We start from the raw sequence: 26,769 nt of genomic DNA on the forward strand, positions 1-26,769 counted from the left end.
CCTTCCAATGAAGATTCAGGTTTTATTTCCTTTAGGATTGACTGGTTTGATCTTCTTGCAGGCCAGGGGACTCTCAAGAGTCTTCTCCCATACCACAGTTTGAAAGCATCAATTATCCAGCAATCAGTCTTCTTTATGGCCCAACTCTGACATCTGTATATGATGACTGGAGAAAGCATAGTTTTGACTATAGGGACTTTTGTCAGAAAAGTGATGTCTCTGCTTTTCAGTACTCTGACTAGATATGCCATAGTTTTCAATCCAAGGAGTGAGTGTTTTTTTAATTTCATGGCTGCGGTCACTGTCTGCAGTGATTTTGGAGCCCAAGAAAATAAAATTTGTCACTGTTTCCACTTTTTCCCCATATATTTGCCATGAAGTGATGGGACCGATGCCATGATCTTAGATGTTTGAATGATGAGTTTTAAGCCAGCTTCTTTTACTCTCCTCTTTCACCTTCACCAAGAGGCTCTTTAGTTCTTCTTTACTTTCTGCCATCAGAGTGGTGTTATCTGCATATCTGAGGTTGTAAATGTTCCATGCTGCTGCTGCTAAGTCGTTTTAGTCGTGTCTGACTCTGCAACCCCATAGACGGCAGCCAACCAGGCTCCCCTGTCCCTGGGATTCTCCATGCAAGAACACTGGAGTGGGTTGCCATTTCCTTCTCCAGTGCATGAAAGTGAAAAGTGAAATTGAAGTTGCTCAGTCATGTCTGACTCTTCATGACCCCTTGGGCTGTAGCCTACCAGGCTCCTCCATTCATGGGATTTTCCAGGCAAGAGTACTGGAGTGGGGTGCCATTGCTTTTTCCAGTAAACGTTCCCTAGGTATCTCCAATTTTCTTAAAGTAATCTCTAGTCTTTCCCATTCTATTGTTTTCCTCTATTTCTTTGCATTGCCCCTTAAAAAGGCTTTCTTATCGCTTGTTGCTATTCTCTGAAACTCTGTGTTTAGATGGGTATATCTTTCCCTTTCTCCTTTGCTTTTGCTTCTCTTCTTTTCTCAGCTATTTGTGAGGGCTCCTTAGACAACAACTTTGACTTCTTGCATTTCTTTTTCTTTGGGATGATTTTGGTCATTGCCTCCTATCAGATCAGATCAGTCGCTCAGTCATGTCCGACTCTTTGCGACCCCATGAATCGCAGCACTCCAAGCCTCCCTGTCCCTCACCAACTCTCGGAGTTCACTCAGACCCATGTCCATCGAGTCAGTAATGCCATACAGCCATCTTATCCTCTGTCGTCCCCTTCTCCTCCTGCCCCCAATCCCTCCCAGCATCAGAGTCTTTTCCAATGAGTCAACTCTTCGCATGAGGTGGCCAAAGTACTGGAGTTTCAGCTTTAGCATCATTCCTTCCAAAGAAATCTCAGGGCCGATCTCCTTCAGAATGGACTGGTTGGATCTCCTTGCAGTCCAAGGGACTCTCAAGAGTCTTCTCCAACACCACAGTTCAAAAGCATCAATTCTTCGGTGCTCAGGCTTCTTCACAGTCCAACTCTCACATCCATACATGACCACAGGAAAAACCATAGCCTTGACTAGATGAACCTTTGTTGGCAAAGTAATGTCTCTGCTTTTGAATATGCTATCTAGGTTGGTCATAACTTTCCTTCCAAGGAGTAAGCATCTTTTAATTTCATGGCTACAGTCACCGTCTGTAGTGATTTTGGAGCCCAGAAAAATAAACTCTGACTCTGTTTCCACTGTTTCCCCATCTATTTCCCATGAAGTGGTGGGACCAGATGCCATGATCTTCATTTTCTGAATGTTGAGCTTTAAGCCAACTTTTTCACTCTCCACTTTCACTTTTATCAAGAGGCTTTTTAGTTCCTCTTCACTTTCTGCCATAAGGGTGATGTCATCTGCATATCTGAGGTTATTGTTATTTCTCCCGGCAATCTTGATTCCAGCTGTGTTTCTTCCAGTGCAGCATTTCTCATGATGTACTCTGCATATAAGTTAAATAAGCAGGGTGACAATATACAGCCTTGACGAACTCCTTTTCCTATTTGGAACCAGTCTGTTGTTCCATGTCCAGTTCTAACTGTTGCTTCCTGACCTGCATACAAATTTCTCAAGAGGCAGATCAGGTAGTCTGGTATTCCCACCTCTTGAACAATTTTCCACAGTTTATTGTGATCCACACAGTCAAAGGCTTTGGCATAGTCAATAAAGCAGAAATAGATGTTTTTCTGGAACTCTCTTGCTTTTTCTATGATCCAGTGGATGTTGGCAATTTGATCTCTGGTTCCTCTGCATTTTCTCAAACCAGCTTGAACATCAGGAAGTTCACGGTTCACATATTGCTGAAGCCTGGCTTGGAGAATTTTGAGCATTACTTTACTAGCGTGTGAGATGAGTGCAATTGTGTGGTAGTTTGATCATTCTTTGGCATTGCCTTTGTCTGGGATTGGAATGAAAACTGACCTTTTCCAGTCCTGTGGCCACTGCTGAGTTTTCCAAATTTGCTGGCATATTGAGTGCAGCACTTTCACAGCATCATCTTTTAGGATTTGGAATAGTGCAACTGAAATTCCATCACCTCCACTAGCTTTGTTCATAGTGATGCTTCCTGAGGCCCACTTGACTTCACCTTCTAGGATGCCTGGTTCTAGGTGAGTGATCACACCATCATGATTATCTGGGTCATGAAGATCTTTTTTGTACAGTTCTTCTGTGTATTCTTGCCATCTCTTCTTAATATCTTCTGCTTCTGTTAGGTCCATACCATTTCTGTCCTTTATCGAGCTCATCTTTGCATGAAATGTTCCTTTGGTATCTCTGATTTTCTTGAAGAGATCCCTAGTCTTTCCCATTCTGTTGTTTTCCTCTGTTTCTTTGCATTGATTGCTGAAGAAGGCTTTCTTATCTCTTCTTGCTATTCTTTGAAACTCTGCATTCAGATGTTTATATCTTTCCTTTTCTCCTTTGCTTTTTGCTTCTCTTCTTTTCACAGCTATTTGTAAGGCCTCCCCAGACAGCCATTTTGCTTTTTTGCATTTCTTTTCTATGGGGATGGTCTTGATCCCTGTCTCCTGTACAATGTCACGAACCTCATTCCATAGTTCATCAGGCACTCTATCTATCAGATCTAGGCCCTTAAATCTATTTCTCACTTCCACTGTATAATCATAAGGGATTTGATTTAGGTCATACCTGAATGGTCTAGTGGTTTTCCCTACTTTCTTCAATTTAAGTCTGAATTTGGCAATAAGGAGTTCATGGTCTGAGCCACAGTCAGCTCCTGGTCTTGTTTTTGCTTACTGCATAGAGCTTCTCCATCTTTGGCTGCAAAGAATATAATCAATCTGATTTCGGTGTTGACCATCTGGTGATGTCCCTGTACAGAGTCTTCTCTTGTGTTGTTGGAAGAGGGTGTTTGTTATGACTAGTGCATTTTCTTGGCAAAAATCTATTAGTCTTTGCCCTGCTTCATTCTGTATTCCAAGGCTAAATCTGCCTGTTACTCCAGGTGTTTCTTGACTTCCTACTTTTGCATTCCAGTCCCCTGTAATGAAAAGGACATCTTTTTTGGGTGTTAGTCCTAAAAGTTCTTGTAAGTCTTCGTAGAACTGTTCAACTTCAGCTTCTTCAGCGTTACTGGTTGGGGCATAGACTTGGATTACTGTGATATTGAATGGTTTGCCTTGGAAATGAACAGAGATCATTCTGTTGTTTTTGAGATTGCATCCAAGTACTGCATTTCAGACTCTTTTGTTGACCATGATGGCCACTCCATTTCTTCTGAGGGATTCCTGCCTGCAGTAGTAGACATAATGGTCATCTGAGTTAAATTCACCCATTCCAGTCCATTTCAGTTCACTGATTCCTAGAATGTCGACATTCACTCACCTCCTATGCCAAGTTACAAATCCCCTTCCATTGTTCTTCAGGCAATTTTTCCTACCAGATCTCTTGAATAGATTTGCACCTCCATTGTGTAATCATAAGGGATTTGATTCAGGTAATACCTGAATGATCTAGTGGTTTTCCCTGCTTTCTTCAATTTAAGCCTGAATTTTGCAATAAGGAGTTCATAATCTGAGCCACAGTCAGCTCCCAGTCTTGTTTTTGCTGACTGTATAGAGCTTCTCCATCTTCAGCTGCAAAGAATATAATCAGTTTCATTTTGGTATTGACATTTGGTGATGTCCATGTGTAGAGTCGTCTCTTGTGTTGTTGGAAGAGGGTGTTTGATATGACCATTGTGTACTCTTGGCTAAACTGGTTAGCAAAACTCAGGGCAAAGGCTAACAGCATGTCACCAGCTAAAGAAGTTACAGATTAATACATTCCTGAAAACAACTTATAAAAACACTCTCATAAAACAAAACTTAAAAGGTCTATGTAAAGTATAATATAAATTATAATGATAGGGAAAATTGCCACCCCAATGTATGTTTATAGCCTGGAAGTCCAGCAGGTGGAGAGACGCACAGACACATTGCTTAAAAAGTATCATCGGCAATGCCATATTTTCTTTCAGACAGACAAAATGGAAAACTAGGTGACACTTGACAGTGAATGTGTGTTTCTTCCCCCTGTATGATGCAAATAAAATTTGACATCTGTAAATCTAAGCCTGTTCCCAATTCATAGTCAAAAACCAAGGTAATGGGATCAAAATAAAGTGGAGAATTGCACTGGTTGTGCCTTCACACGGAAATCATATTCATTCTTAGACACTGATAACCATTCTAACCTTGAAAAGTTGTATGTATATTTCCTAATTGGTGTTGGTTGGTGTTAGTCATTCAGTTTTGTCCAACTCTTTGTGACCCCATGGACTGTAGCCTGACAGGCTCCTTTGTCCATGGAATTCTCCAGGGAAGAATACTGGGGTGGGTTGCCATTTCCTAGTCCAGGGGATCTTCCCCACCTAGGGATCAAACCTGAGTCTCCCACACTGCAGATTGATTCCTTACCATCTGAGCCAAATATTAAAGGTGTAAATTTTCCAAACTTGGATAAAAATACTGCATATCCATTTGAAAAACTTCAATTGCGCTTAAAATAAAAATGAAAACCTCACGTGAGACATTTACTCTGCTTACAGCAACCGTGTAGCATCGTGGTGTAACCACCAGATCCTATTTCTCTAGGATCTACTTGATCCAGAGCACACAAACAGCTACACGCTTTAAAATACCGCGTGGTGAAAGAGCACCAAAACAAAGAAAACAGATATATTCATTCAGAACTCTCTACATATTTAAAATACTTAGAATTGAATCATTCCATCTCAAGAGACTTCAGTATAAAATATGATGATGAATATGTGTGTCCCTCACTGAAAACATTTTTACAGTTTTCCTCTGGTTTATCACCAGTTTCATGGAGGCAGCATGTCTGCAGTGTTCCCATCTGCAAAAGATCCATCCTTAAGCCCTGCCTGAAAAATAAGACTGTCTTTGATGATCTGGGGGCCTTTGGACCAGAGCAGGGAGGCTATGGTTCAACGTGGTGATGGTTGGAGCCCAGGCAGCTGGAGCTCTGCAGGGGCTAGAGACTATGGAGAGACACGCCCCATGACTGACCCCATCAACCCCTGCCCCCTCAGGCTCGGGAGCTCCCTCGCTGGCAGGACTGCAGGCATGTCTCCATAGGCCATTGCTCGGAGACCACAGCTCCCCTGGGAGCCAACACCGCGGGCTGGCTCCTGGTCTCCCCTGGACTCTGCCCCAGCGTCCTTTCCCTGTTCTGACCATGATCTACTCTGTTTTCTGAAATAAACCGTAACTGTGTGTAGAGCGGCTTTTCTGAGTCCTGTGAGTCCTTCCAGGGGGTTGTTGAACCTGAGGTCTGTATTGGAGACCCCAAACCACATTCCAAACTAATTTTAGAAAATGCATGTGCTCTCAGGCTTTTAACCATGGTGTGCTTGATCCATTCTTGTCCGTGAAGGAAAAGAAAGGCAACACCATAATACATTAAATAAGCTTTGTGAAACTTGTATCACCTTTTTGAAAATTCCTTGTTTTGTTTTCATGTTCCTTCAGTTGTGTGTGTGCAGTGTGTGTGTGTGTGTGTGTGTCTGATCGTGACCTTAAGGTTGTCATTAATCGGCCTCCCCAGGCCTGTGGACTTGGCTATTGCAGAAGGACTGCTGCTCAGAATCACACATTTAACACAGAATGGGTAATCGCTTTGCTGGAGTAAATTGCCTCTTTCAGACTTTACATTTGGATTCTTCTGTGTGAGTCATTAATCCCCACGCAAATCCAGGGTAGTAAGTGCTAGCAATTACTAGCTCTCTCCTCCAGATGGAGAGACAATGAGTTGCTAACAATAGCACCCAGAACCCCAGTGGGGGCAATTCATTCACTGCCTCCAGTAATGACTTCAGACCGAGCAGATCTCAGAAGCAGGATGAAGATCTGGTTCTTCTGGAAGCGCACAGATTCCTAACTTTATTATTATTACGTGGCTATGTGTGATTCTGCTTTGTTTGGCAGGATGTGCAGACACTCTTTAGAGTAGACAATAAGTTGGTCATTTGGGTAAACATTTTTATCACAGTACAAAATGAAGGAGCACAGGACACGGAGGAAATTCTTAAAAAAAAAAAAACCACGATTTTATCTCTGTTATGAAATACTTCTGATGCCTCCGTAAGCCGTCCCGAGATTCCTGAGATGATATGAGTCCTTAGGCTCATGTAAGAATCCCCGGTGCATCTTCTGCTTGTACAAGGGAGGCAGACCCGGGGACGGATTCCCAGCTAAACTGAAATCAGGAGACCAGCATTTCCCTCCCCACCATCAGGGCTCGGCCGCCGCTGCCACACAACTGCCAGATGAGTCACAGCCCGACAGCCGCGTGCACCTCTGCGAAGCTCCCCCTGCAAACTGCCCTGACTGCCTTGTTCTGGGCAGAGCTCACTGCAAGTCTCAGGACATAGGCAGTGTGTGCAGATAAGCTTGCATTAAGGTGAAGAAGAAACATAAATGCCGAATGAATTCCTGACACGAGGAGGTGAGACCAGAAATCCTGGGACACAGGCAGTTCCAGAAGACAGGAGCCTCCTTAACAGGAGCTGCAAAGCCTGGCTGCCTGGAACTCCCTCTTTGTAACTACATTCAGGACCCAGGAGACAGGAATAAAACCTGGGGCCACCCAGTGGGGGACTTCTCAGCCTAGACAGATCCATAGACCTATGTATTATTTGTATAATGTAATACATATTTGTGTGTATATATATAATCTGTATATATGCAAATATTATTTGTATAAATATTATACATATATGATAATGTATTCATTATTTCTATTTGTATATATACATATACATCTGTATATATATGTGTGTGTGTGTATGTGTATTACATACACAAATATGGGTTTCTCCTGTGGTTTAAATGGCAAAGAATCTGCCTGCAATGCAGGAGACCCAGGTTCAATTCCTGGGTTGGGAAGATCCTTAAGAGAAGGGAATGGCAAACCCACTTAAGTATTCTTGCTTAAGTGGGTTTGCTTAAGTCAGACACAACTTTAACTTTCTACTTTCATAAACCTATATATTACAGTTGATACATATTATACAAAATATACTATATGGGTGGTGGTAGTTTAGTTGCTAAGTCGTGTCTGAGTCTTTGTGATCCCATGGACTATAGCCCACCAGGCTCCTCTATCCATGGGATACTCCAAGCAAGAATACTAGAGTGGGTTGCCATTCCCTTCTCCTAGGTATTTTCCCAACCCAGGGATCAAATCCAGGTTTCCTGCATGGCAGGGAGATTATTTACTGCTGAGTCACTAGGAAAGCTGAATATATTATACTAAGAATGTAACTTATATCATACATAATAGTTTATTATGTATGATATATAATATGTATTATTTCTATTTAAATATATTTTTGTTCTTTATACATAACATAGATATAGGTATAGATACAACTCTGATACCTCACCCTGAGAGAGTCACTCACAGTTAAAGATTTGACAAGGAATAAACCCACCATGAAAAAGGATTGGAAAACAAATTTTAAAACAAAATACAACTTGCCCTTTTCAGCCTTGGTTCAGTGCAGAAGAAGAAGAAATCATTGTCAAGAATTTATGACTCTAAGTCAGCATTCATATGGGTTCATAACCTAAATTTATAGAACCCACGCCTCCCTACAACTCTCAAGGTGGAACCAGAATTCAAGGATATTCTTTAGCAGTGACTATTGAAAACTGTCAGAAGCAAACACAAGTCCTGTGTGGGGGAGCAGGGCTTTCATCAGAGCCTCAAAGAGCCCCCAGTGATCCGGGGAACATGCTGCTGCTGCTGCTGCTAAGTCGCTTCAGTCATGTCCGACTCTGTGCGACCCCACAGACGGCAGCCCACCAGGCTCCCCCGTCCCTGGGATTCTCCAGGCAAGAACACTGGAGTGGGTCGCCATTTGTTCACCATAAACAAGACAGGTACAACATCAGATGAGGATTTAGTGAGCACGGGCCAGGAGAGTCCAGACTCCAGGGAGTGGACTTACAGATCCCCTGGGCTGGATGCCTGTTCAGTGTCTCTGCAGCTCAGAGAAAGGCTGACCATGTGACCAGGGACCAGGAAGAGCAAACAGTCCCTAAGAGGCTGTAGACTGACCCAGGAGAGCCTCTGGAAACCAAACAGGTACATTAAGACCACATTCTGTGTTGCTATAACCTAAAGATTAGGAATGGCAGAAACCGAGATTAACACATGAACAATAGACCTTAAGAAGTTATTAAAAATGTAGCACAGAGTGAAAAATAAAAAGAGCTGGTGGACACGAAAGTCTAAGGGCACAAGGGAGAGGATGAGAAGGTCTGCACAGGCCGTCCTGGAGTCTCAGGAGACAGCCTCAAAGTCAGGAAGATGCAGAGGTTACAGCTATGGGGTGTGAGATCCCCATCAGGGCAGCTCAGTGTGAGAGATACGTGTGAGCTATGGTGTGTGAGATCCACACCCTCAGGGAGGGTTAGCAGAACAGCAGAAACGAGGAGAGGATCTTTCAACAGTGAAAGGTCTGCGCTGGGGGCAGGGGAGAGAAGGGGGAGGCCAGAGCACTCAGGATGGGATTCACCAGCTAAGGATCCCTTTTGACCCTTCAGCTTCTTCCACGCCAGTTGGCAGAAGCCCCCGGGGCCTTTTTCTGCACTGCTCTCCCATCAACCACAGAGAGGAAGGGTCAGCCACTGTGGTATTCAGGGGACTAAGTTAATCACTGGGTCAATCAACCTAATCAGTTAATTTTAACTGGAGAGAGGTTAAGGGACTCAGATCACCTGGATCTGGCGTCTGGGCATTGGATCCACAAGCGCTAAGGCCCGCATGTTCGGTTCTAGGAAGGAAGCTGCACTGAGGTTCCTGACAGAGGAGACACACGTCAAAGGGGCTTTGTTTCAAAAACAACTGGAAACAAACATTGGAAACTACTGATGCAAATGAACTTATTTGTAAAACAGAGAGACTCACAGAGGTAGAGAAGGAACTTAAGGTTGCTGGCAGGAAAGGAAGGGAGGAAAGGATAGTTAGGGAGTTTGGGATGGACGTGTGCACACTGCCAAATTTAAAACAGATAGCCAGCAAGGACCTACTGAAGAGCACAGGGAGCTCAATGTTCTGTGGTACCCTGGATGGGAAGGGAGTCTGGGGGAGGATGGACACATGTATATATATGGAGTTGAGTCCCTTTGCTGCCCACCTGAAACTATTACAACAATGTTAATTGGCTATACCCTAATACCATTTTTTTAATTAAGTATATTTTTTAAAAAAAGCGCTGGTGGCATCTAACTTTTGTCTAAGGATGAGCTCTGAACCAGCATCAGCAGCATCACCTGGGAGCTCAGAAATACCCATTCTCGAAAGTTCAGACACTGCCCAGACCTACTGCACCCGGACTTCCAGGGTGGGTCTAGCAACCCGAGTCCTAGTAAACTCTCCAGGTGGGTTTGATGCAGGTGGAATTCCAGCCCTGTTCCTCTCGGGGGATTTAAACAACAGCATCAGCAGCAATCCTCTGTGATCAGTGTGTTGCAGGAAGCATAGGGTGTGAAGCTTCCTGGCTTCGAGTTGTGTTAAGAGCTCCAGAAACACACAGATGACGGTTGAGATGAGAGGCAGATGAGGGTCTGATAACTGCAGCTGCATTTTCCTCATTTGAAAATAGGGCAGTAAGAAGATAATAGATAAACCAGGCAATTTTCCTTTGGACGGCCATGCTTCTCTTCTTGTCAGCAAAAGACACTGAAGAAAGGGCTGCTGCTGCTGCTAAGTCACTTCAGTCACATCCGACTCTGTGCGACCCCATACACGGCAGCCCACCAGTCTCCCCCATCCATGGGATTTTCCAGGCAAGAACCCTGGAGTGGGTTGCCATGGCCTTCTCCGGAAGAAAGGGCAAGCAGGTAAAAATGAAAGGTTAGGATTGAACTGGAGGATCACAGGCTGCGAGAGGAGTAAAGAAGGAGCAAAGGTGAGGGTGGGCAGAGGAAAAACATCCATGGGATAGCTGTTTCCTGGGAACTGCAGGTTTTCTGATGCTCAGTCTCTAAAGGGAAAGGCAGTCACTTATCCTCGCCCTGTCTGTTCTTTCCTGTCTCATGTCTCTTCATGCAGCTCGGGGAAAGCCAGGAACTTGTGACAACACTGAATTGCAAAGCTTCCGTCCTGAAGGCATGGACCAATCTGAATCCTGAGATCAATAACGTGAGACGAAACCGCCCGAGTTGGCTTCCTACTCTGCTTGGTCAGGGAAAGAGCACACAACCAATGTCAGCAAGAGTCAGAAGCTCTCCCAGGCCAGCAATGATCAGCACAACGCATTTGCCTCTAGAAGTTGCAACACAAAGAACGCAGGTGAACACACAGGTGTTCTCTTAGAGGCCAGAGCGAAAGCCTTGGAGGAAACACCCTTCCTTACTGAGGAAAAGGCTTTGACAGCCAGGCTGGTAGAAGCCGGGCTTCAGGCATCTCTGCCTTCTGCTCTCCACAGGAAGGGAAGGGCTGGCAAGAGATGAAGGGAGACCCTGACTGGCCTTAGATGGGAGAGGAGGGTGGTCCCAGGGGAGACAGAGGCCATGATGAGAAGGTGAGTCCCCTGCAAATGCAGACACCACAGCGAGACCTCAGAGAGTCAAAAGGATATGCGGCTGGATCTTGAGAGCTGTATTTTACTTTGCAAAAGAGATGGAGGCTTCTTCTTGCCTGAGATTACAGAGACAGAGCTATGTTGTTTTAAGAAAAAAATTAAATACATACTGAAAGAAAGAGGTCTGTTACTGCTGCAGTAATCTTGCCTGGGAAATCCCATGGATAAAGGAGCTTGGTAGGGTCACTAAGAGTCAAAGAGTCAGACATGTCAGAGCACATAAAGGCACAAGAGAAGATTAATTGCAATGTTTAGTGGATGTGTAAGGGCTTCCCTCATAGCTCAGTTGGTAAAGAGTCTGCCTGCCATGCGGGAGACCTGGGTTCGATTCCTGGGGTGGGAAGGTCCCCTGGAGAAGGGAATGGCAACCCACTCCAGTATTCTTGCCTGGAGAATCCCATGGACAGAGGAGCCTGGCAAGCTACTGTCTATGGGGTCGAAAGAGTCGGACACAACTTAGCGACTAAACCACCACCACCAAGCATGTATTGGGCAATTTTAGCATGAATACAATTATCTTCAAAATATGTCTTCCTTAACTTATTGACTAAATTCTATTATCCTGTGCGTGCTTAGTCGCTTCAGGTGTGTCTGACTCTTTGCAATCCTAGGGACTGTAGCCTGCCAGGCTTCTCTGTCCATGGAATTCTCCAGGCAAGAATACTGGTGTGGGTTGCATGCCTTCCTCCAAGGGATTTTCCCAACCCAGGAATCAAACCTGAGTCTCCTACTTTGCAGGCAGATCCACTGAGCTACCTGGGAAGCCCACTAAAATGTATCCTAAAGGGAATATTTAAGAAAACTTCTTTAAAAATTACTGGCAATAATGCTATTTATAACAATTTCTGTATAGCAATATTAAAAGTGTTGAAAACATCCTAAACTCCCAACAAAAGGAAATGGATTAAATTAATTGTGGCACAGCTGCAAAATGGGAAACTCTTCAGCCAGTAAAATATATTTGGAAGAATGTTTATCAACATAGAAAAATATTCACAGGGACTTCCCTCATGGTCCAGTGGCTAAGACTGCTTGCTTCCAAAGCTGGAGGCCCAAGTTCGATCCCTGGTCAGGAAACTAGATCCCATATGCTGCAACTAAGACCCAGTGCAGCTAAATAAATGAAACGATTTTATTAAAGAAAGAAAAATATTTATAATATATGAAATGAAAAAAAAACAGTTATGGAAAATTCTGTCATATTGGAAAAAATATATACACACATACATAAAAAGATGTTAACTGCATACTTTTTTGCATTTAAAAATAGAGATTTTTATTAAAAAGTTTGCTTTTTCCCTTGCATTTTCCAATTTTTGTCTATGCCTGCATTGCTTTGTAATAAGAAATCAAAACAAAAGTCTCTTTTCAATTAAAAAAAATTAAGTAACTTGTTTGAAAATAAGGGAAAATTGCATCTGTTAAGAAAATAATCATTTCCTTTTGAAATGTAAATAAAAATCTGGCAGATTAGTAGTTGGGATTCAGGGGAGAAGTAACATTTCATAATGTATGAATTTGTTTCCCTGAGACTCAGTAGGACTGTCCAAAACAGCAGTTAGGAAACCACTAAAAATGACTAACTTTCTAGGTTCCTGCCAAAGGCATACTCAAAGGGCCCGATTTGCCTGGTTTTCATACCTCATTAGCACTTCTTTTAAACAGAGCTTTCAACCTGGCAGGAGGGGGAGGATGTTTTCCGTGGATAAGAACCTGTCATCAGTCTTCTCTTTACTGACCCAGCCCTGCCGCCTGCCCGCCTCTCCTACAGGCCCGCTTCGCTCCCCTCTGACTTAGTTTGGTGTGTGTCTCTGCCTTGGGGGTGGGGTGGGTACAGCAGATAGAAATCATATTCATATCTGGATAACTGTACATCATTTACAATTATTCTCAACTCACAGGGGTCGATCCCTGGGTGGGAAGATCCGTGGAGAAAGGAATGGCAATCTGGCCCACTACTCTTGCCTGGAAAATTCCATGGACAGAGCCTGGCAGGCTACAATCAATGGGGTTGCAAAGAGTCGGATGCAGCTGAGTGACTGATGCTTTCACTTTCAAATGTGAGTTTTTCACAGTGATTCAGCATCTTTATCCTTCCTCTTATAGAGAAGGTTTGGTACCTATGGGAGCGAGCCTGGCATCCTCTCTGGAGTGGAAGTTGAGTCCAGCCCTTGATATAATAACACCAACTGGGATGGGAGCTGAGACTGACAAGAGTGACCATGTTTATGTAAACTCATGCGTGGGACTGCAGACAGGGTCATAAGATGGCCTGTACTCTTCAAAAACATTGAGGAGAAGAAACTGTTCCTGATTAAAGGATCCATCCAATGCCATGTCTGAGCCTGGGATGGATCTCAGGTCAGGAAGGAATAGCATAAAGTTCGTTGTTGGAACCACTGGTGATATTTGAAATTTGATACAATGATATTTGATAAAAGTGCTAGGTTAAATTTCTTGAATTTGAAAATTATAGGGGTGTTATTATAAGATGTTGATTTTGTTCTTGGGAAATAAATATTAAAGTATTGTTTGGGGGGATGAGAGAGAGAGAGACAGAGGGAGAGAGAGGGAAAATTAAAAAAACATTTGAAGAACAAGTGTGGCAAAATGTATAAGGTTGGTGAATCTGAGAGAAGAATGCTTTGTACTAGCCTTGTAACTATTCTGTAAGTTGGGAATAATTTCGAAGTAAAATGTTATATTTGGTTTGTTTGCAGAAAAATATATCTCTTCATAAAGTATTAGAACCTATTGTAAACAGCAGTGCTTTGCAAGGAGGCCAAACATACTCCTATTTGCTGGGCAGCTGATCAATAAGCCAGACATAGTGCATGGCTGGAGGCAGAGGACAGAGGTGTGATGTGATTTCCCTGCAAGTAGGTTTCTACCAAGAATGGGATTCCCAGCTTTGCTCTGGGTCTCTGCTTCCACCACTGGAAACTGTGATTTCGCTCCTGACTACTCCAGCTTGTCTTTCTCTGTTCTTCACATTCCCTGTCTCCTTTCCTTTATTTCTCATGAATTAAGCAGAATGAGTGCACAGACACTGCACTTCATTTGCCTCCTTTGAAAGTGGTCAGTGTCACATTTTGTTTGACATGCAATAGAAACAATCTATGAATATATCCCCTTTCTCTGTTGGTGACATGCTCATCCAACATTTAATTTTATATTCTACTCAGTTATTCTCTTACCTTTAAAAATCTATGTACCTCGTTTGATGAGAGAGATTCAAGCTTTTACACTTATCATTACAAAATGATTTTATAATATTTTGTTCCCTGACCAGGGATTAAACCTGTGCCCTCAGCAGTGAAAGCGCTGAGTCCTAACCACTGGACCACAAGGAGTCCCCTCCTTGTCTCCTTTTGAACATCTCAGTCGTCAGACTTCTAATCTTCCACTTCTACCTCCAAGCTGCTCCCACCATACATTTTCTCTCCAGTAAGTGCTCCATCCTTCCATCTTTAGACCCCAAAGCTTTGAGTCAGCTTTGCCTCATTTCCTCCTATAGCTCACCCATGGGAAAATGCTGTTTGCTCTATCTCAAAGTGCATGGATAATAAGGCCCCACCTCACCATCCACCACCGCACTCCACTACTCTCTTGATTACTGCAGTAACTCCCTTGCTGTTTTTTCTATTTTTTCTTTGGCTCCTGCTATTGCCTAGACTGCATTCCCAACAGAGCCAGTGTGCTCCTTTAAATGAGTAAGGCAAGTCATGTCGCTCCTTCCCCAAATTCTTCTAAGGATTCCCCTATTACCTGGAGACAAAGCCCAAATCCTTAAAGTCATCCACAAGACTGAAAACAATCTAGTCCTTCCCACTCAGCAAAGGTCCCCTTGATCTTGAGTCTCCCTCTGATTCCACCAGTATGCATCTCTGCCCCTCTTGGTGTACATTGAACTTGCCTGGGACCTAATGCCTCAGGGCCTTTGCACATTCTGTCCCCCTGCCTGGAACATGCTTCCTCCACTGAGGTGCACAGCAGGTCCCTAGCTTCATCCACCCAGGACTCTCCCTCAGGGTCACCTTATGAAAAATGAGGTCTTTGCTGACGGCTGTGTATAAAATGCTAGGACCAGCACTGAACTTTGGCACCCCCTGCTCGCTTCATTTTCCTCTAGAGAGGCTACTCTCATCTGATACACTGTATCTTTCCTTGCTTGTTTTCTGCCCTTCCCCCCATGCCCCCTGCACTGGAATGTAAACTCTCTGAGGACAGGGATGTTTTATCAGTTTTGTTCACTGTTGCATTCTCAGAACCTAAAACAGTGTGGTGCATAGTCAGAACTTGATAAATATTCATTGAAGGGATAAATTAACACCACTGAAGATGGAAGCCCCCTTTATTTTAACTACATAAAAGCATAATTAGCTCTCTTGGTGATATGAGTAACACTCAAATTCGATTAAAAGTCAATAAAAGGCACTTAAAAATACTTTTTATCAGAAAACAGCTCTTGGTTAAGATTCATTCATCAATGGAAAGCTTCAATTTGCCATGCATGTATTAATGCTTGATCAACTGAAAGTACTGTAAAGTTATATATTTCAAAATTTAAGACTATATATATATGTATATATATATATATATTTAAATCAGTCTATTACCAGAGCTTCCCTATTCAGTTGTGTCTCATGCAGGTAGAAGGGAGCTACATTGGAAATGGTTTAAAAAGAATGATGTGGAGTGATTCCAGGTCTTTCTCTATCTATCACCCCCCTTCCACCAGCCTGGAGCAGCCAGCTCTCTACCAACCCCTAGATATCAACTGCAGAATTCCAGCTATGAAGACCCCAGTAAGGGCCTGCCACTCCTCACTGCTGCTCCACAAGAGTGCTGAAATGACTTGTCTCTAAAGAATAACACATTTAATAGCCAACACATATTTCACAGATGTAATTACATATTTTTCTGCATTCTTAAACCCAGAAATGACAGTCTTGATTCTGACAGCATCAGTGTTAAAAATCAGCACTTGCTGTCATGTCTGAAACTGACAGTTTCATTTCACCCACGACAACCTACAGTTGTCATATAAGAAAGTATGATGTGAACTTGGATTACTGATGTGAAAAGTCCAGTATTGCAAAGAGGGGCTGAGTACACAGCATCTGGCTAGGCAGAAATCACTATAATCATAATCGTGTCTTATTAGTGTTAGAGTCACCGGGGTTTGAAGGAAACAGTGTTACCACCCACCCACTTTTTACCACCCACACACTCACACACCACTGAAGGGTAGCCTACTATGCAAGGATGTTTTAGTATTTACCTCCAGCTTGACTGAACTCTACTTTGGAGAGACTGATTGAAAATGACGTTGTTAGCCAGAATTTAGATACCATGAAAATGCAAAGCTTTGTGAAATAATGTAAGAATTTATGGTGGAATATGGAAAGATACATATTTGGTGGCCAGTTGAAATCTTTTTGTCTTAGACCAAGTGCAAGTGTTAGATGTGTGTGTAAAAGAAAGTGTGGGTGGCTGCATGATATGTGTTTAAGGAAAAGAAATTATTGGAAACAGGGTACATAGCATTCAAAAAATAAAGAGGAAACAAAAGTCTAAATCTGCAAGGTGAAGAGAAACTAAATTTAAAAATAGGAATTTTCCGTGACTACACAGAGTGTATGGGCTTCCCTGGTGGCTCAGACAATAAAGACTCTGCGTGCAATATGGGAGACCCGGGTTTGATCCCTGGGTCAGAAAGATCTCCAGGAGGAGGAAATGGCAACCCATTCCAATATTCTTGCCAGGGGAATCCCCTGGACAGAGGATCCTCAAGGGCTGTAATCCATGGGGTCGCAGAGTTGGATCACACACATACACAAATGGAGAGCGTTGAAGAGGAACTCAGTTTCTGTGTAAACTCAGAGAACCTGCACAGTATTTTCAAAGCAAGCTGGCCTTTCCTTTGCTGGACTTGAGAGACTATCTGGGGAAACCTAGGCAGGACTGCCTGAATCTCAGGCTAGAGCTGACAGAGAGGGCTCTGAGCATCTATGCAGGTAACAGAGCTCCAGGCCTGGAGCCCAGTGAATAGACTCAACACACACCACCTCCACTGGGTCTACCAGTTGGCCCAGTGCTGTCAGGGGTGCCAGACTCCACAGGGCACCACTTGGTGTCTCATCACCTGCTCCGACACATCCACAAGACTTGGAGGAAGGACAGGCTCTGTGCTGGACCAGGAGACACGAGCTGGCCTCTACACAGTACAGCATGGGCATCTCATCTGGCACTTGCTGCCATGTTGGTCTTACAAGATTCTGTAGCACAAAATGCCATGAGTAGGGAGTGTGATACAGGAAAGTCTTTCTTTATATTTTTATTTAATTAAAACAATCAGTTAAAGAGGGGAACTATTTTTGAAAAGTGCCTGAGCTTCTTTTAACCAGGCTATTTAAATTCCAAGTATGAAAATGTACATCAGTTTCCCAAATGTCAGCTCTAGAGCTAACACGTTTTCGTTTCAATACTGGCCCATAGGCAACACAGTGTTTTTTGTTTTTGTTTTTTTTTTTTTCTGCAACACTAACTCATTAGTGTTTCCAAGGCAAACCTTTCAATACTTGGATTCACAGTAATCCAAGCCTATGACCAGATGAGTAATGCTGAAGAAGCTGAAATTGAATGGTTCTATGAAGACCTACAAGACCTTCTAGAACTAACACCCCCAAAAGATGTCCTCTTCATTATAGGGGATTGGAATGCAAAAGTAGAAAGTCAAGAAACACCTGGAGTAACAGGCAACTTTGGGCTTTGGTGTACAAAATGAAGCAGGTCAAAGGCTAACAGTTTTGCCAAGAGAACGCACTGGTCATAGCAAACACCCTCTTCCAACAACAAAAGAGAAGACTCTACACATGGACATCACCAGATGTTCTATACCAAAATCAGATTGATTATATTGTTTGCAGCCAAAAATGGAGAAACTCTATACAGTCAGTGAAAACAAGACTAGGAGCTGACTGTGGCTCAGACCATGAACTCCTTATTGCCAAATTCAGACTTAAATTGAAGAAAGTAGGGAAAACCACTAAACCATTCAGGTATGACCTAAATCAAACAACTTACGATTATACAGTGGAAATGACAAATAGATTCAAGGGATAAGATCTGATAGATAGAGTACCTGAAGAACTATGGACAGATGTTCACCACATTGTACAGGCGGCAGTGATCAAGACCATCCCCAAGGGAAAAAAAAAAAAAATACAAAAAGGCAAAATTGTTGTCCAAGGATGCCTTACAAATAGCGGAGAAAAGAAAAGATGCAAAAGGCAAAGGAGAAAAGGAAAGATATACCCATTTGAATGCAGAGTTCCAAAGAATAGCCAGGAGAGATAAGAAAGGCTTCCTCAGTGATCAATGCAAAGAAATAGAGGAAAAAATAGAATCGGAAAAACTAGACATCTCTTCAAGAAAATTAGAGATTCCAAGAGAACATTTCATGCAAAGATGGGTACAATAAAGGACAGAAATGGTACGGATCTAAGAGAAGCAGAAAATATTAAGAAGAGGTGGTAAGAATACACAGAAGAACTATACTAAAAAGATCTTCATGACCCAGATAACCACGATGGTATGATCAGTCACCTAGAGCCAGACAGCCTGGAATGTGAAGTCAAGTGGGCCTTAGGAAACATCTCTACGAACAAAGCTAGTGGAGGTGATAGAATTCCAGTTGAGCTATTTCAAATCCTGAAAGGTGATGCTGTGAAAATGCTGCATTCAATATGACAGCAAATTTGGAAAACTCAGTAGCGTGGCCACAGGACTGGAAAAGGTTTCCAGGATTGCCTTTACAATCCCAATGGAAGGCAATGACAAAGAATGCTCAAACTACTACACAATTGCACTCATCTCACATGCTAACAGGAGAAGGCAATGGCACCCCACTCCAGTACTCTTGCCTGGAAAATCCCATGGACAGAGGAGCCTGGTAGGCTGCAGTCCATGGGGTCGCTAAGAGTCAGACACGACTGAGCAACTTCACTTTCACTTTTCACTTTCATGCATTGGAGAAGGAAATGGCACCCCACTCCAGTACTCTTGCCTAGAGAATCCCAGGAATGGGGGAGCCTGGTGGGCTGCCATCTATGGGGTTGCACAGAGTCAGACACAACTGAAGCAACTTAGCAGCTTAGCACATGCTAACAAAGTAATGCTCAAAATTCTCCAAGCCAGACTTCAACAATATGTGAACCAAGAACTTCTAGATGTTCAAACCAGATTTAGAAAAGGCAGAGAAACCAGAGATCAAATTGCCAACATTCCCTGGATCATAGAAAAGGCAAGAGAGTTCCAGAAAAACATCTATTTCTGCTTTATTGACTACACCAAAACCTTTGACTGTGTGAATCACAATAAACTGTGAAAAATTCTTAAAGATATTGGAATACCAGCTCACCTGACATGCCTCCTGAGAAATGTGCATGCAGGTCAACAAGCAAGAGCTAGAACTAGACATGGAACAACAGACTGTTTCCAAATAGGAAAAGGAGTACGTCAAGGCTGTATATTGTCACCCTACTTATTTAACTTACATGCAGAGTACATCATGAGAAACGCTGGGCTGGAGGAAGCACAAGCTGGAATCATGACTGCCAGGAGAAATATCAGTAACCTCAGATATGCAGATGGCACCACCATTATGGCAGAAAGCAAAGAAGAACTAAAGAGTCTCTTGATGAAAGTGAAAGAGGAGAGTGAAAAAGCTGGCTTAAAACTCAACATTCAGAAAACTAAGATCATGGCATCTGTTCCCATCACTTCATGGCAAACAGATGGGGAACCAATGGAAACAGTGCAGACTTAATTTTCTTGGGCTCCAAAATCGCTGTAGATGGTGACTGCAGACATGAAATTAAAAGATGTTTATCTTTTAATTTCATGTCTGCAGTCACCATCTACAGTGATTTCATGTCTACAGTCACCATCTACAGTGTCCTTGGAAGAAAAGCTATGATCAACCTAGACAGCATATTAAAAAGCAGAGACATTACTTTGCCAACAAATGTCCGTCTAGTCAAGGCTATGGTTTTTCCAGTAGTCATGTATGGATGTGAGAGATGGACTATAAAGAAAGTTGAGCATGGAAGAATTTAAGCTTTTGAACTGTGGTGTTGGATAAGACTCTTGAGAGTCCCTTGGACTGCAAGGAGACCAGTCCATCCTAAAGGAAATCAACCCTGATTATTCATTGGAAGGACTGATGCTAAAGCTGGAACTTCAATACTTTGGCATACCTGATGTGTAGAGCTGACTCATTTGAAAAGACCCTGATGCTGGGAAAGATTGAAGGTGGGAGGAGAAGGGTATGACAGAGGATGAAATGTTTGGATGGCATTGCCGACTCAATGGACATGAGTTAAAGTAAGCTCTGGGGGTTGGTGATGGACAGTGAAGCCTGACGTGCTGCAGTCCATGGGGTCGCAAAGAGTCGGACATGACTGAGTGACTGAACTGAACTGAACTAAACTCATCAGTGATGATCTGAAACTTTCAGTTTTTGGTGACTATAAACTGAAGTAAGAACTCAGGACCTCTGAAGCCTATCTGAGTACATAATCCTTTTATTCTTCAAAAAGTTCTTCCCCACGAGTTTTTGCAGTCATCTTCCCTACTGGTCATTTGGTAACGATTTTCATTTTTAGCTATTTTTCTATAGACAGGATTACTCCCCTTTTGAAAATTCATATAGCATTGGTTTATCTGAGATTTTATTAAATTACATTATTATGATGACAAATAAACTGACAGAAATAGTTTTGACACAAATACGCAACCAAATTCTGTATGCACACACATCACACCTGCTGGGAAGCCCAACCTTGCAAAGTACTAGGTGGAACCCCCTAGTGATGACAGCTAGCCAGCCAGGAATCATTAAAAGGAATAATTAAAAGGGCAGTTAATCCTACAAGTTAAGTGTCTTTTGTGGAAACATACACACAGTTCTACTCTATATATGTCCATTCTGAACCATTTATAACTTTGCATAAAGTTGCAGTCAGGCAGTTGGCTATTATGTAAGAAAACAAGAAAGGATGGCTCTAAAAGCACAAAAGAAGATAGTCTTCAAATTTTCAAGACTGAACCAAGAGAGACACATGGAAGGTGCTCCAGACTTTACTTCACTAGAGAAAAGTCAGGCATCATCCTCTCCCTGCGATGCCAGGAACAAGAACAAGGTTGCACCCCAGAACAAGGACCAGGTGCCCCAGGTCCTCCATCAGTGATCCCACCAAGTCCAGAACCCCTTTCCTTGCAGAGTTGGTAAAGAACTTTTATTCTGCCATTAAAACAAAAACTTAAATTGGAAATCCCTCTGGGAAATATGAATGTGACATATTTGAACCCATGTTCAAATTCCTCTGCCATGAACACAGGTGCTCCCAGATTTGGGGGTGGGTGAGTTCAGCACACCCAGCATGTGGGTGGGGGTGGGGGAAGGTCTCTTGAGGAAGGTGATGCCTACAGCCCAAGTGGGACTGTTCCCTCCCACACTTAGTGAGGGAGAGAATGTGGGGTCACCACTGAGAACAGGAAGGGGAAGGGAAAAGCCAGAGTGCACTCAGTCTAAAACATCCCCCCAAATGGCCAAGGGTCATGAGGCTTCAGGCACGAAGGTACAGCAGTACTTTCTCAGAAAACCTTTCTATGGAGTAGCTTTCACTTTATACGTGGTCTGTGTTCTTCCTTGGAGAAGGAAATGGCAACCCACTCCAGTGTTCTTGCCTGGAGAATTGCAGGGACAGGGGAGCCTGGTGGGCTGCCGTCATGGGGTTGCACAGAGTCGGGCACAACTGAAGCGACTTAGCAGCAGTAGCAGCAGCAGCTCTTCCTTTTTTTTTTTTTTTCTCCTTGTCTGAGGATGGCTTATACACAATGATTCAGATCTCCATGAGTAAAACGAAGTCTTTGGTGGAGAAAAATTTGCACTGGAAGCAAATTTTTACTTGTTACTAGGCAACAATGCAAGCTTCAATCTTCTCATCTCCAAAACAATCTTACATGTTCAAGTAGGAATAGAGGGTGGAGAGTTTGGGTTGATCCAAGGAGCCTTTTTTCTCTCCTTTCTTCATTGTTGACATAGTTATTTTTCTGTAAGAATGACTTTACGCATTGGAGACCCACTTTACCAGCTAGTCAGTAGTGTTTAAGGGGTTAGTATATGTTGGAGAAGACTCTTGAGAGCCCCTTGGACTGCAAGGAGATCAAACCAGTCAACCCTAAAGGAAATCAGTCCTAATATTCATTGGAAGGACTGATGCCCAAGCTGAAACTCCAATACTTTGGCCACCTGATGTGAAGAACCGACTCATTGGAAAAGACCCTGATGCTGGGAAAGATTGAAGGCAGAAAGAGAAGAGGACAGTAGAAGACAAGATGGTTGGATGGCATCACCGACTCGATGGACATGAGTTTGAGCAAGCTCTGGGAGTTAGTGATGGACAGGAAGCCTGGCATGCTGCAGTCCATGAGGTCACAAAGAGTTGGACACGACTGAGAGACTGACCTGACTGACTGATATACCTTAATATCGTCTTCCCAGGTAGTGCTAGTGGTAAAGAATCCACCTACTAATGCAGGAGACACAAGTTCAACCCATGGGTTGGGAGGCAAGATCCCTGGAAGAAAAGAATGGCAACCCTCTCCAGTATTCTTGCCTGGGAAATCTCATGGACAGAGGAGCCTGGAGGGCTACTGTTCATGGGGTGGGGTGGCATGAGTCAGGCATGGCTGAGCATGTGCACACATGACCTAATCATAGCCAATGAGACATGGGGAAGGTGTGTGGGGCATTTCTGGGGGAGACAGTGCTCCGCTCCCTCTCTCCACTGCGTTTGTGCCTTGCCTGGGGGGCTAGGGGATTGACTGAGCTATTATAATAAACTGGATCCCTATCTTCAAACTTCCTGACATTAAGAGAAACAAAACACTGTGGTTTCAGCCACTTTCACTCAAATATTCTGCTACTTTCAGCAGGAAACTCCTAACTCTGATGGCATAAAAATAAAGAAGAAATAGACCATTAACACAGACATTGGAAGTGTAGTATTCAGAAGACAGCCTAGACAGGCCTATGAATGGGAGCACAGAAACACAGAAACCTATAAGGACCTCGTGCACTTTACTCCCAAGAACATATTTACAACCATCTTAACATTTAGAGTCACTCCTAAAGTAGCGCAACACAAGGGAATCTATAAATGTGAGTAGCACCTTAATGAGGGCCTGGAGTGAGCAATAGAAAGCGGTCATTAGGAGGAAGGATCGAAAAATATAAAACGCAAATGTGGTCAATGAATCTGTCCTAGATGTGGAACAATAAGCACTACCTTGTCGTCAGAGGTTACACCTGGGAGTGTGGGGATGGACTGAAATTGAAGGGGATGCATACACATTCATATATATATATACACACACAGTTGAAAAACACTTCAGAAAATAATATATTTTTGCTTTTCTTCAATTAAAATTTACAGTGTAAACACTTTCTCTGACAATTTAAAACAAACTTTAAAAACTAAATTTGGTGAACACTGGATAAAGGTGTTATTTTTTTAGATTTCCTTTTTCCAGTTCTTAGAGTTTCTAGCCTTGAGGTCAACGTGACATTTTTGTTTCAAGCAAACATTGCAGAGAATTTGAGCTGCTTGCTTTTGCTGACAATAGCAGAAATTTTGTGGTGCATGGTGTTATGTGATGTGGTTATTTTTCTTGCCTCAGAAAGAAATTTTCTGTATGTATGAGCCTGCTTATTCTGTGATCTTTTGTGGTGATAAAGAATTTTACCAAAGTAGATGTAACGAATAAGATAAAGGTAAGCTGCTATCACACTATTGTTTTAAAACTTTATGCCATGTTAAGTTTAAAATGAGGCCAACATGACATTAACTCTTATGATTCTAAAAAGAGCAACATGTCTTCTGCTAATATTTTATGTAATGAAACAGATTCTTTTTATATGCATGGTATAAATCTATATGATTTTAAAGTAATGCTGGATTTGGTAAAGGGTCATGAAAGTACCGTGAGGCATATTCCAAACATACATATAAATACAATATGGGAAATAATGAAATATCACTTGAATTAGTTTTGTCACTGTCTTATTTTAATCTTAGCACCTTTATTGTATTTTTGAATGAGGAGATAATAGGTAATAAAAAAAGATGTGTCTGTAAAATGTGTACTGGGATATCACTGCTCAAATTCAGAAGCATTTGTGCTTCACCATGAGTAACGGTTTGGTGAAGAGGAATGAATTCACATTTGAATGTATTGAAAATCGGCCTTCAGAAGCAGTCTCTTCATCACCTACAAGAAGGCTGGTGGAAAAGATGTCTCAGTTTGTATAAAGTTCAAATCCAGAACCCAAATGTAGGCCAAGTAACTTTCAGCTATAAAATCAGAGTCTAGCAGACACATCCTTACTGAAGGCTGAGGGGCTGCTGGCCTGGGGTGGTGCCTCAGCGACTGTGGTGCACAATATCCATCTCCTGTGATCTACTGGAGAGAGGTGGGTGGCACCCACACAAACAAGCCAAAGTTGAATTTGCCAGATCCTGGTAAGTGCTATGGAAAAAAAAAAAAAAAAATACTGGGTACAGAGGACAAGGAATCTGCAGGGTAGGCCTGTGTGTTTCATAGACGGCAGTGGAATTCCTAGCTAAGGCTGGGCCTAATCCATGCTGATGGCCAGAATAAGCCCTAGTGTCTTGCAGAGGCCTGCAGGTGGCCAGGGGTAAAGAACCTGGACACAACTGGAGACGTGGGAGCAATCCCTGAGTGGCGAAGATCCCCTGGACTAGGAAATGGCAACTCACTCCAGTATTCTTGCCTGGAGAATCCCATGGACAGAGGAGTCTGGAGGATCCATGGGGTCACAAAGTCAGACATGATTTAGTGAGCAAGCACACCAAGCGTGTTCAGGAAAACTCACTCACCAGGTTGTCAGACTGGGCATTAAGATGCTTGAGTCCAGCAACCTGATACGCCTCTTTGGGTGAAGGTAGTGAGGGGGCTGGAGCCAGACAGGTGTCATCTCAGAGGTCACATCAGAGGTCTTCCCTCCTGGGCCTACCCACTGTCAATGGAAACCACTCAGAATAGAGAAGCAGCATGTTCTGAATCTGGAGTCACCCCCCTCGTGTGAGTGCTCAGTCGCTCAGTCATGTCCAACTCTTTGTGACCCCATGGACTGTAGCCCACCAGGCTCTTCTGTTCAGGGGATTCTCCAGGAAAGAATACTTGAGTAGGTTGCCATGCCGTCCTTCAGGGGATCTTCCCAACCCAGGGTAAATTAAACCCGCATCCCTTATGTCTCTTGCATTGGCAGGTGAGTTCTTTACCACTAGCACCACCTGGGAAACCCTCCTCAAACTGGCAATAAGTATGAATACTTTTGGAGAAGACAATGGCACCCCACTCCAGTACTCTTGCCTGGAAAGTCCCATGGACAGAGGAGCCCTGTAGGCTTTAGTCCATGGTGTCGTGAAGAGTCAGACACAACTGAGCGACTTCACTTTAACTTTTCACTTTCATGCATTGGAGAAGGAGATGGCAACCCACTCCAGTGTTCTTGCCTGGGGAATCCCAGGGACAGCAGAGCCTGGTGGGCTGCCATCTATGGGGTCGCACAGAGTCGGACACGACTGAAGTGACTTAGCAGCAGCAGCATGACTACTTTTAGAGCAAATGCTCAAAGGTTTAAGGTTTTTGCTTCTTCCTTTTCTTCTCATGTTTTCATCCGTTTGGAACATAGTGTTGATTTTTTGTTTGTTTTGTAGCTTTATTCTTATGTAAAAATACTGAAATCTGCATCATATGAATCCATATGAAGTAAATACATAAATCTTCCAAATAAAGGAAAAGACATAATTAATAAGTATAAGTGTGCCACAGGCTAGAATAAAACCATTTGACATCTGTGTACTAAGGGGAAAAATTTGCCTTCAGGCTTTTACAAAAATTTCTGGAGATGTGATTTTATAAGAACAGACAATTCTAACCCTAGTGTTTGACCACCAAAAAAGTAAACATAATTCCTGAAGGTAGCTCCTGCTTCAGGCGAATTAGTTCTACCATGCCTTAGGATACTAGCCAACAAAAGAAGGGAAAACAGTTTTAAGTAGGTCAGATAATCATAGCAACCCAGTTTCTGGGGCTGCACAATTGTTGTGTGTGTGTGTGTGTGCCTTCCTGTTATAAATCTCATCCTTTCCATTTCCCTGTGTTCTGGGGTTAAGATGACCCTTTCTTGCAGGAATGTGCCCTGAGGTCACCTGAATATGAGCTGGTTTCCAAACTGGTTGAGCTGCTGGTCAACGATAATGCCAGCAACTATGCTGTGGTCCTGTTTTCATTCATGGACTTCTCTTCCACGCTCACTCAAAATGCATTAAAATCAATTGTAAACAGAAAAATCATTCACATCCAGGAAAGGTCTACACAACACTAAACATTTGTATGATCAACAATTTTTTTTAATTAACATATTTAAGACTATTCAGGTCACTATTTAAACACTTCACTTGTGATAGCCGTTTTTTTGTTTGTTTGTTTTTGTTTTAAATAAACAATGAGTGAGGTCCTTCTGGAAAGTGGATATTCCCTTCAATAGT

The 26,769-nt window shown here is 42.9% G+C and overlaps 1 protein-coding gene across 3 annotated transcripts in view; it reads right to left on the reverse strand.

Moving 5' to 3' along the window:
* Positions 1-26,769, reverse strand: part of CSMD1 (CUB and Sushi multiple domains 1) — a 2,076,272-nt gene that overhangs the window by 644,639 nt on the left and 1,404,864 nt on the right. The gene's annotated exons all lie outside the window — the stretch shown is intronic.

The sequence above is a fragment of the Bos indicus x Bos taurus genome, chromosome 27 (assembly GCF_003369695.1).
Source record: "Bos indicus x Bos taurus breed Angus x Brahman F1 hybrid chromosome 27, Bos_hybrid_MaternalHap_v2.0, whole genome shotgun sequence".
Lineage (NCBI taxonomy): Eukaryota > Metazoa > Chordata > Mammalia > Artiodactyla > Bovidae > Bos > Bos indicus x Bos taurus.